At 37.8% G+C, this 12938-nt stretch overlaps 1 protein-coding gene across 2 annotated transcripts in view; it reads left to right on the top strand.

Moving 5' to 3' along the window:
• The window catches only part of WWC2 (WW and C2 domain containing 2), a 153396-nt gene that overhangs the window by 53538 nt on the left and 86920 nt on the right, over positions 1–12938 (top strand). The window lies entirely within an intron of this gene.

Raw genomic sequence — 12938 nt, 5'->3', positions numbered from 1 at the left:
TCATGCAGAGGCTTTGGGAGTCTTGTAGAGTGCTCCTGCGGGTGGGAGTGGGGTGGGTAAAAATGAGCAAAAAAAGGCAATTTTTCACAAAAATGGGCCATTTTTCGGAAAAAAAGATCATGCAGAGGCTTTGGGAGTCTTGTAGAGTGCTCCTTGTGGCGGAGCAGGAAAAAACTAGCAAAAACAGCCCATTTTTTGCTCATTTTTGCCCTTCCCAGCCCCCAGGAGCACTTTGCAAGCCTCCCAAACCCTTTGCACTTCCATTTTTGCAAAGGGGGTGAGGTTTCAGTAGGGCAAAAATGCTGTATTCAGTGTATAAGATGCACCCAGATTTTCTCCCTCTTTTTTGGAAGAAAAAAGGTACGTCTTATACTCCAAAAATATGGTAGATTCAGAACTGGTCAACTATATCCTAAAGTAGTATAGTTAGTCCTTACTTACTATGATAATTGGGACCAACAACTCCATTGCTAAATGACACAGTTGTAAAGCATGATGTCACATGATCATGCCAACTTATGACAGCACTTGTAGCTTCAGTTACTGCTGTTAGGCAAATCCTGCATAACTGCATCGTCCACATGATCACTGTTTGTGATTTTCTACCACCTTCCCCATTAACTTTGCTTGTCAGAAGCCAGCAATGAAAAATCGTAAATGGTGATCATGTGACAATGAGACACTGTGACCATTATAATTGCAAGCCTGTTGTCAAGCAATTGAATTATGATCATCTGACTGCAGGGATGCCGCAACATCCATATCTATGAGGAACAGTCATGTCTTCTTCATTCAGTGCTGTTGTAATTTTGAACGATTAATCATTCAGCAAGGACTACCTGTACCGTGAGGATTAAATCTAAATCTAGTCATAAAATTGTAGGGCAGGAGGAAAGAGGGTGGAAGAGGTTGAGAGTGACCAGAAACCCGAGCAGAAGCCTTCAACAAACTAGCAATCCATTGCAGGTTTCACTTACATTAATATGTCTACTTATATAACCTTCCTCCTCCTCATTTGCATATTTACTATAAATGTGAGAAATATACAGTCCTATAGTGCTGCAATTCAATGTTATTCTTGGATGAGTTCCGATAGATTTCATGAGAGCTCTAAGAGACTGTATGGAATGGTGATTAAAGTATTACTTTGGTGGGGAACCCAGGACCTAGTCTAATCTCAGCCATGGTAGCTTACTATGTTACATTGGCCCAATTAATTGTGTTTAGCTCAAGTATCTGATTGACTGTTGTTGAGGAGAAAAATTAGAGTAAGGAAATGCTCTGTATGAGTCTTGAACTCCTGTTACAAAAAATAAGATCTAAATGCAATAAAAATAAATTACAAAGTCATTTGCAATGACCCATAGAGGCAATTAGTTAATTGATGTTATTAATTTTAATTTTAATTAATTATATTATTTTTAGAGGGCATGATGGCTCAACGGTTAAAAATACTGAGCTTTTTACAGGCCAGGTTCCAGATCCGAATTCCATGTGATGGGGTGAGCTCCCGTTGCTTGCCCGAGCTTCTGCCAACCTAGCAGATTGAAAGCATGTAAATGCAAGTAGATAAATAGGTACCACTTTGGTGGGAAGGTAACAATATTCCATGCATCTCAGTGTATAGTCATACTGGCCACATGACTACAAAAGTGTCTTTGGACAATACTGACTCTCTCGGCTAAGAAACAGAGATGAACATTGCTCCCTAGGACAAGACTGGCAGATGAAACCTTTACCTTTATCTTTATATTATTTTTAACTACTTTGAATACTCATCAGAATAAAAAGACAGGGAATAATTTGAATGAATAGATGAAAGAATAACATAACTTCTTCTACAGTGAATGACAGCAATTTCATTATTTAAAGAAAACACGTATAAGAATCTGAGTTGTTAAAATATTTTAATGGAATTGGTTCAAATAAATACTCCAAAGTTGACAAAAAATAATTATATACTTAGGGTTACAGATTAAAAAGGACAGCAAAAGACTAGCTGGGAGATATTGTTCCAGAATATTAGACTGACCCTAGAAATAAAACATTAAATGTAAAATCAAATGTTTTAGAAATCTTACACCACATTATTAAGGCTTAGAAGATGAGCAAACAGTAATAGTATGGATTACACATAAGTAAATGAAATAGCTAGATTGGAATTTGGTTACACTTTTCATAGACATAACCATTAGAACAGAATGCAAATATTTGTGGAGAATTATCTCCTCGCCTGCTATAGGATTTTGGAAAAAGAGGGACTTGAATTTTTAGTAAATGTATTTTGGGAGGGTGGTAGATTGGTGCGGTTTTTTTTCTGTTAAACTGGTTTTTCCTCATCCTTTCAGTCTGAAGAATCAGATACTTAAAGCATTCTCAGTGATACATTAATCCATTTGATGTTGCAATTTGAGTGAAATTTTTCTGGAGTACAGTCGCCATCGGTATGTTGGCTATAGGAGTGGTGCTCTGAAGAGAACACCCTTTGTTTGAGTTAGTGGAAGGGTAAGCTGCCTGTGATAAGGGTCAGAGGCAGGTCACATGTCTTACATGCTAAAATTGAGATTATAGCTTTTAATTCACCTGACTGGAATGCTGATAATTATGAACTGCACTGCTCAAGAATTTACGAAATGTTTCATTAAAGTTTAACTGTAGAAATAGTGACTTAATGGAAGCTACATTTTTACCTGTGTAATAATATATGTTTGCATTGGCAGTTATTGCTGCAACTGTTAAGGACTGTACTGTTTCAACTCCAGAAATATTTCCCTCTTGCTTTTTTTAGTCTATGAATGACCTCTTAATCTTCCATAAGAAAATAATTCATACCAAACTTTTCTGTAGCCTACATTGTTTTGTGGCAGTTTATGAACTATAATATCATGGCTAAGATTGAAAGTTATGCAATGTTATTTCAGATATGATGTGTAAATTACAATTTCACTTCGTTTAACTACTAATTACTGAAGAAACCATACAGCAATTAGTGGATTTGTTCAAAATGTTAATGTTGGAAAAATGTAGAAGTTGAATTAGTTTCTGTTCACCTAAGGATTCATTGGAAAATATCATTTGTTTATGCTTAAACTTTTACATGCAATTATTAATGTTTCAGACTCACCAAAATAGACTAGAGGTTTTATATAATATGGTTTATGGCCAAATAAGCCACTTTTAACATATGTTAAAATATACTTAGCATTTATTGCTTCTTGAAGTTTTTTGAAAAACAGCTGTCTTATTCCAGATCTTCATATACTGTACATGTGAAAATATAAATAGCAATAGCACTTATATACCACCCCATAACTTTACAGCACTATCTAAGCAGTTTACAGAGTCAACATATTGCTCTAAAAAATTTGGGTCCCCAATTTACCAACCTCGGAAGGATGTAAGGCTGAGTCTACCTTGAGCCCCAACAGGATCAAATTCCAAGCTGTGGACAGAGTTAGACTGTACTGCATTTTAACCACTGTGCCACTACAGCTCATAAGATTATACTGGAAGTAGGCAAATCTTAGCTTATAGTCTTGGTATATAAATGGTGTTTTCTTTAAAATGTCTTCTCATCCAAATGGAAACACAGGTATTGAACTGTAAACACACATTTTATTTCTCTTCATCACATTGGTTATTTGTGTCCATTGTTATTCACTGCCCCTTCAGATTATCAAAAATAATAAATCAAACAGGACATTTTTTACAAATGGGCTATTGTTAACAAATACTATGATATGTGTAATAAAATCTTGTTTTTTGACTATTTGGTTCGGGGGGAATGATGTGACCTCACATGGGTAAACAATAACTTAATCTAGGGAGAGGAATATTTATTTAAATGGTATAAATAAAAATAAAGTCCTATCTAAAATTTGTGAACCATGATTTTCAGTGTTTGAGCAGTAACAGCTCTTGGGAAGCAGAGAGATGTTAATCCTGCATAATGCTTTGCTTGTGACCAGAGCTTTACTCCTCAGGATGTGGATATAAGAGTACCTGGAAACCCTGGAGAATTTCAGTTTTTGTGTCCTGGCTAATAGTAATCTGGGCTAGCTCTGTAATTCACAGACTCCATGGCTTGGTTGAACATGTCCCAATTGAAAACTGGCTGTATGCATAGATCACATATTGGATCTAGTTTCATCTAATTCAGAGCAGATATCTTATAAGCTGAATATGGAGGATATTGTTAGTCTATTATTGTGGCAATATCTATTTTCTGGTCAGTATGTGTTTCATCAGTTAGGACACCATTTAGGATCATTTCACATGTTTTATGGATGTAGTTAGGTTATAGCAGGTGTTTGAGGTTTTCCCAAATAGTTGGACAGCTCTATGAGTCTTGTTGATTTTTGGGAGTCAAGGACTATGAGGACATGGAATGTCATCATCACTCAGCAGTCTTTGTCTGTTGATCACATGGAATTCCAAGAATTCTGAAAGTTGAATTGCCAAAAGTGACAACTACAGTGCCAGTGGGGGAAGACAAGAACAGATATCACCAGGCATGGTAAAAACCACAGACTATCAGTTCAGATGCTGAAGTATCAGTACCTCTCCATTCTTATTGATCTGCAGGATGCAGTCCAATGGTATTGAGATAGCCCACTTGCTGAGTGGGTACAATGAGTAAAAATGTTCTTTGAACTACTCTGAAATGTTTACAAGTTATTTTACTGGATAAAATTGCTCATATTATCTCACATTCCACATGGGCAGCATCAGATGAAATGACTTAGGGAATGTATTATGAATTTTTCTGGGATTGCTTGATTTTGTGGACTAGAAGTTGTAGATGTTTTCTGCAACATGAGTTCTGTCATTTTTAGTCTAGATTTTTTCTCAAAGGTGCTTTTTCAAGAGGCAACTGGACTTCCTGGTTTTTCTTTGAAAATATTTCATTTCTCATTCAAGAAGCTTGTTCAGCTCTGACTGAATCATGGGGAATGGAAGGATTTATATTCCTTGCAGACAGCTGGTTCATTTGCATTCTTTTAGTGAGTCTTTAAGACCACCTGGAGGTTGATCTGTGTTATCAGGATCGCCTGACTGGTGCAAATGTGTGGGAACCCTTCTGGGAACTGTTGAAAGGACTGTGTTGTAGACTGGAGATAGATGATGTCACATCCCTCCCCCTCTGTTGAGAGAGGCCTGTTCAATTTTGACATGGATGGGCTCTCTGATCCCTCTTTCAAACCAGCAGTCCTCTCTGTCCAAAATGTGGACTTTGTTGTCTTCAAAAAAGAGGACTTTGCCATTTAAATGCAGATGGACTGCTGAATATAGTCCTGATGGGTTTGTTCTCCTATATTGTGCCATGCATTTATGAAGTGGTTGTTTTGTATGGCATGACATGGTGGGAATCAAAGTGTAAATATTTCTGTAAACTTCAATGTTAAGGCTTGTCTTCCTTAATGAGTACACATTAAGGAAGACAGAAGCCTTAACATTGAAGTTTAAGAAAAGCCCCCCACACAGATCAATATTTATATTTTGATTCCCACCACCAACTGGAGCACAGAATGGGAATCATCAGAAGTCTACACCACCAAGCTGAAGGCTTGCCTACCAGCAAAGATGGGAAAGAAAAAGAACTAAAACACATCAAGGAAGCCCCCAGAATGTCTGGCTATCCCAAATTGGGCTTCATTAAATCTCGAAAAAGACCCTACATGAGTTCCTCCATAACAAACAACAAAAGAGAAAAATAAAGGAAGCAACGTTGTCATTCCATATGTTGCAGAAATATTGGAAAAGCTCAGGAGGATCTTCAGCCAACACAACATACGTGCACACTTCAAATCCAAGAATACATTAAGGCAGAAGCTTATCCACCCCAAGGATAAAACACCCAGACACAAACTGAGCAATGTGGTACATGCAGTACAATGCAGTGAGCCATAGGCTGATCTGCACATTGGGGAAACAAAACAACAACTTCATAAATGCATGGCATAACATACAAGAACAAACCCATCAAGGCTAGATTCAGCAGTCCATCTGCATTTAAAAGACAAAGGCCATTCTTTTGAAGACAGCAAAGTTCAGATTTTGGACAGAGAGGACCGCTGGTTTGAAAGAGGGGTCAAAGAGCCCATCTATATCCAAATTAAACAGCCTTATCTCAGCAGAGAATGAGGGATACGACATCATCTATCTCTAGCCTACAACACATTCCTTTCAACAATTCCAAGAAGGCTCCACCCCTTTGCACCTCTCAGGTGATCCTGGTGAAACAAATAAACCTTCAAGTGGCCTTAAAGACTCACTAAAAGAATTTAAATGACCAGATGTCTGCAAGGAGTATAATCCTTCCATTCCCCACATTCAATCAGAGCTGAAGAAGCTTCTTGGATGAGCAGCAGAAAATCTTTTTAAAAATCCAGAACATCCAGTTGCCTCTTGAAAATTCCTTTTTTGATTGAGAGTAACAGATATTCATGCCCTCATAAACTCAAGACTGGTTTATTGCATTATTGTGAAGTGAACAAGTGAAGGAAGGAAGCCCTGGTGGGTGAAGTTAAGAGATATGGCAGTCTGGATTTTATAGGTGGGAGGATCCATATGTAGTCAAATACTTGCCCCTATATCTGGTTTCCCAAAGGAAAGCAGGTAGTTTAGTGACATTCCTGTATTACAGTGACGTCAACAATAATGAACCTCTGAGTCCAGAGTCTCTTGATTGTTGGCGTCTGACAATTATGCATTATTTGGCTCTGCCTTTGAAGACTCCCAAGAGAGCTTCCATAGGTGCAGATTATGGTTATCCATTTGCTGATGGGTGAAACTGCTTCAACAGAGCAACACATATTTTGTAGCCCCTGGATTGATTTCCAATATGTTTCTGATGCAATTCTAATTCTTGGTTTTGATTTATGTCCTTTGTGACACTAGCCCATATTATTATCCAATACCATTTTTTAGGCAGGTAGAATTAATTTGCCTGTGCAACTATCTTGAGAGAAAAATGTTTTGGATTCTGTCTCCTTGAGATGTGGGGAAGAGACAGTCTTTTTATCTGTTCAGACAGCTCATCCTTTGAGGGCCGATAGAATGTGAAACATGTTGGCATTCAGGAAGACAATAGAAATCAACCCTCAAGCATTTGGGCTTAAAGGGTGTTTTTCATGGGATCATTTTAGTTTTCCATTTGTTTGCTTTAATTTATTATTCTTAACCTATTATAGTTTTGGGATTTCAAATGAGTTGCCCAGAAACTGGGCATGAGCAAGTGAGTAAGATACTGTATAAATTTCTCAAGTTCCATGACTACAATTTGCCAGAAACCATAAATTTCCTATGACTTATTTTGGTCTAATATCTAGAGCTAGCACAGGACTAAAATAGCTTAGCTAAAGAAAATTTTTATTGCAAGCAAGATTGAAATCTGGCCCTAGGTTCTGCCTCGATTTATCTTCCCAATAAGCAACCGAGTTGGAAGATCATTTCAAAGCAGTTTATTGGGGTACCCTGATAAAGTAGGATCTCTCTATGAAAAAGGAGAGAGAGAACTCCAAGCCTCATGTTACATTCCTTTTAACTAACACACACACACACAAACACACACACGCACCACATTCCTTTTTAGAGTTAACACAACAAAGAAAACACAAGGGGAAAGTTGATTGGACAGGATAAAAGTACCATCCCCTTTGCATAGAAAATCAGCTACATGCAGTCAAACATGTTACATATTTGCATCCCATAATATCACACATGTTCATTAAATGGAGGTTTGACATCTGAAAGGAAAAATGTTGTTTGAAGTTCACAAAAGAGATAAACCAGACTCCAATTTGTACCAACTATCTTTTTCTTATCTAGAGCTAGTCTCCAACCTGTTTATCAGTTTGGGAATGTTAAAAGCTAATAAACCTCAACATCATTTTAAAACAGAGAAAATAAATCAAATTAAAATACAAAGAAATTATGTTAGTTAGCAATTTACAAAATAGATGTCATATGCCCCTCAAAACCATGTGGAGTGAAACTTTGTAGCCCTTACTATATCTTACATTTATCTTTTGTGAAGAAAGACAAAATTGCCACAGTCAATAAATGCTGGGAAAAGGTAGCAGTGAGGGATTGGAGATCATGTAAAATCTGGACCTATTCTCTAGGAACATGAATTTGTTTGCTATTGTTGTCTTTTAGGATGTTTTTTTCACCAATTTGACTTTATAGCAGTGGGATTTCCAAGTGGTATACTTATACCACTTATGATTTGATATTCTAAATATTAACCAGATCTAATCCAGCATAATGTTAACCAAAGTCAGCTATATGGGCTGTTGTAACTTCAAAAACATAGCTTGGCTATGTGCCTCCTAGTATATGAGATTGCAGAAAGAAGAATTTGCATCTGTACATAGGATGCCAATCAAAGTGGAAGCTCTGCAGCATATATCCTTTTTATACAGTTGAAGTAACAGAGATTAGTCAATATTAACAATTCCCAATGGAATAGTTTTATTAATCCTTTGCAGTAGAACCCCAAAGAATCTTGTAATGCCTTGAAATTAGCAAGTTTAATTTTGGTTGAGCACAATCTACTTCATCAAAAACACAATCTGCTTCATCAAGTCCCATTAAATCACTCTTCTGCCATCACTTAAACATGTTAATCAATAACATCTGAGTGTTTTCTTTGCTGTCTCTGGAACTATAAGATAGACATCCTAATTTTAAAAAACTTAATTCCATTGCTACTGTAGAGTTAGTTTTTTACCTAGCACTATTATTCTTGTTTAAAACAAGTCTCTTATTTCTTTTATTTACAGGAAATGAAAGCTCATCACTCATTGCTTGCAATAAGCCCCTAATAATTTTATTAGAATCAGAAGCTTAGGAAAGAAAATGGCTCTAACAGTTTAGAACTATCTTCAAGAATAAGAATATTGTTAATATTCCCCACGAAAACTATATATTTTATTCAAAGCAGTTAGCTCAAAGAATTGTTATCAATTCCATGTGATAGTATTTCTATTTAGCTTAAGGCAGTAAAGACAAATACTCTTCATTACAGAGTAATTTTTGCTTTGAATTTTCTCCAGATTGATCGCAGTTCCTTGCAGTAGAGTTGCCCAACCTTTCTGGGTTGGTGATCCAGAGTGGGGGAATTGAGGAAAGAGGTTCTGTGGGAGGGGCAGGCACCCACCTGAGTGGGGCCAAGAGCATCCACAATGCTCACACGAGCTGGGCCACCAGCGTTTGTGTGAGTGGAGCCTCAAGTGCTCACACAAGTAGAGCCTCGAGTGCCCACGACACTTGTGTGAGTGGGGCCTCAAGCGGCCGACATGGGACTGTGCACTCCAGCACACACACCAGCCAGCCACTCACACAGTCCGGTTGCAGATAGGCTGTGGCCTGGTAGTTGGCCATGGCTCATGGGTTGAAGACCCCTGCCTTACAGTGTTAGATTGCATTGATCATTGTTTGTGTACGTTCAATTTTTTGAAGAAAAAGGATGGGTCATTTATAAATATGAGTGATAGCAATTGTTAAAAATGCCACAGAATAAGATATTTCTGTTATCACTGTTAGTCTTAAAGTGTTCCTAGTAATAGCAGTTCTGCTGTCGCATAACTAGAGTGCTAACTGCCCTGCTACCTAAGGAAACCTGAATTATGTCTGACCCATCTCAATTGTTTTTATCTGAAGGAAAGCAAGGTTGCGGGAAATGTTCTGCAGATGCTCACAGTGTGTCATATTTAGCTTTGAGTTTGCTATCTTGAAGTGGAAGTGAAACCTTTTTCTTTAATGCAGGCAGAACTGGCATTCATCCTGCTGCTTCATGGATATAGAAGTACATTAGCCTGCTGTTAGGAATGGATGGCCTGCAAAATCTCCATGAGGCTGAAATTCTTCCATATAGCCTTAATTCATATACCTGTTGGCCATGCTGTTTCTCTGAACAGCTGCAGAATGAAAATCATCTTTAGAAAACATGCTTTAGAAATAGTTCTTGTAAAGATCCTTTTTCCCCCCCTAACCTAGTATATATTTATTTCAAAGAGTTCCTTGCCAGGTTTTCAAATTTTGGATGGCCATATCTGATTTTGTTTCCTTCACATTTGGAGACAAGTGTTGTGGCTGTATGAGCTCTCACAGAGAGGTGGAAATAAATATAATGCTTGATTTTGAGTCAGTTAGTACTGAATCCCCATCCCCATCACTTGCCTTGAAAGTGCTTTGTCCTTGTCCAGCAATCACAAGGACAGTGTTGCTGTGGGCCACGTTTTAGGACTCTGCGGGCTATTCTTGCAGTTTGGGCCACATATTGAGCAATCTCAACTTAAACCTACTGGGCAATTACTTGAAATGTGTTCAGATATGGTTTTCTCTTGTAAGATTATTTTCCATTTCAGTTAGTGCTGTTCCTAAAGTAGAATCACAGCAAATACATCAGTTCCCTGACTTTAGTCTCTTTGACTATTGATTTGTTATAAATCTTATTTGCTGCTTTGTGTTTGCTTCTATTAAACAAACTTATTTTGCATATATAGGCACAATTAACTTGAAAAGATATAGGAACAAGATATATCCTGTTTTGTTTAGAATTCTTCTAACATTCTGAGTTTACGTTTCCTTCTCAGAATGTTCAGTGGATAGACACAAGGTGCCCCACTTTTACCATTCCAGCTGAAATTTGAGAGGCACAATTTAGTATTTTTAATGCACAAGGAGAACTCAAATAAATCATAAATTTAGTTAACCAACTTAAACCAGGAAAGGTGCTTGGTAATGATTACCTAATATCCATAACTTAGATTGGTGGACTCTAGTACTAGTCATCCTTTTCTGTTTTATTGATTAGACTACAATGGTTCCAAAAGGTTGGGGGCACAGCTCTTATGATCCCTATTTAAGAGGGGGAAAGAGACCTCAGCTAACTATCAATTTATTAAGAATCATCAGCAAACTGTACAGTAAATGTAAATGCAAAATGGATGGTTTGTTTGAAAACAAATCCTTGCAGAGGAACAGATTGGCTTTAGAGTTCATCATTTCCTGTATATCCCGCTGTCATCCTATAACATCTGGGAGAGGAGTATATAGCTCAAGCAGGATCTGTTTTATATGTTGCTTTTATTAACTTTAGATTTGCCTTTGATTCAATATTGAGAATTAGGCTATGAGACAAATTGGTCAATTCCATGATAGATAATTCCCTATTATTCATGATATACTAAAAATTCTATATTAAAAATTAATTTTATTCCACAAGGGCATTTAACTAAAACAGATTGCTACAATAAGGGGAGTGAGCCGGGGTTGCATACGGGCACCTTTATTATTTAGTGTTTATATTAATTCTTTGGCTGACCAATAGAACAGCCCTGACCTTTCCCCAATGTTAGCTCAAGGGCATGTGTACCAGTGATGTCATTCTTCTGTATCAGACCTCAGTTGGGCTAAAATGCATTTTGAGATCCCTTATCATGTATTGCAAGGGCAGAAAATTAGTAATTATGAAAAACAAAAGTCTTAGTATTTGCTAAACATCCCAGAATCCACCAGCCATTAAGCAGTCACAAAAATGAGCAAACAAAGATTTTTAAATATAATAGAATTGCTTTTCAGGCCATTGGTGAGGGAAGTGCTTGCTCAAACTATGTACTGTATATACTCGAGTATAAGCCTAGTTTTTCAGCCCACTTTTTGGGCTGAAAAAAGCCGCCTCGGCTTATACTCGAGTCAGTGAAAAATTTGCCCGAAATGGAGGAGAAAAAGGGGCGGGGCCATGCCGCTGGGTGACACTCGTGAATGGCCCAGTGCCCCTGTGAGTTTCCCCTCCCTCTGTGTCAGTTTGCCGCGCAGCGCGCACCGCACCATCCCCCCTCCTCACGTTCTAATGTAATGCAGGGCTGTCTTACGATTCCCCTTCCTCCCCCTCCTGCCGCTCTGCAACGATGTCCCACCTCCTCCTTGTTATGGCAAGCAGCCACATAGCGATGTCCCACCTCCTCTGGTACAGTGATCCAATGATAGGAATCACTGTGCCGTGTGTCATAGGAGGCGGGACATCGCTCCCGCGGCTGCACGGGACATCATCATCACAGCGGGACATCAGCATCATGAGGTGAGTGAAGTATTTCATTGAATACACCGCTAGTTTACTGTTTTTCTTTGAAATAAATATTCAAAAACATTATTGGTATCTATTTTTATTTTTGAAATTTACCGGTAGCTGCTGCATTTCCCAACCTAGGCTTATACTCGAGTCAATAACTTTTCCAGTTTTTTGTGGTAAAATTAGGTGCCTCGGCTTATATTCGGGTCGGCCTATACTCGAGTATATACGGTAATCTATAATGTGCCAAAATCAAAACTTTCTACTATGTTGAAGAAGTTCCTTATCCATTCCTACTGCTTTAAATTTATTCTTTACCAAAATGTGCTGTCAGTTCCTGCAGCTCGGCTGAGCTCCATAGTAACTACTTTGAATTAGACTTGACACCTTTGACAATAGCAAATAATTTCAGTACTAAATGGAGGAGATATCTTGTTGAGAAATGATACTTCTGTGGATACTCCAGAGAAGCTCTTCTTTTCCTAGGGTACGAATAAGTTAAAAAGGTACATGTACATACACTGTGTTAGACACAGAAAAACAACTAGAACTTTCTCAACTACAGTACTCGAACATATTTTCTGAAATAGTTAATCTTCTTTACTCAGACCTGTGGGTTATTTAAATTCTATCACAGTTTTCAAGCTAAGAAAGGTTCTAATTTAATGCTCTGCCATCTACTATGCTAGAAAGCATATGCTGTATAAAAATAATCCATACTAACCAGATGTGTCCTTGTGGCACAGGCGGTGTGGAATCTACTGCTTGTGGTGGGGTTTTTTTTTCCATTGCAGCTACTATCAGGAATTCAGGTTTGTTTCATTTACCTTCATATATCAAAATACTCCAGGTATATTAA

The sequence above is a fragment of the Thamnophis elegans genome, chromosome 9 (genome assembly GCF_009769535.1).
Source record: "Thamnophis elegans isolate rThaEle1 chromosome 9, rThaEle1.pri, whole genome shotgun sequence".
Classification (NCBI taxonomy): Eukaryota; Metazoa; Chordata; class Lepidosauria; order Squamata; family Colubridae; genus Thamnophis; species Thamnophis elegans.
Note: the sequence above shows the minus strand (reverse complement) of the source record. Positions and strands in the feature narration are given on the sequence as shown.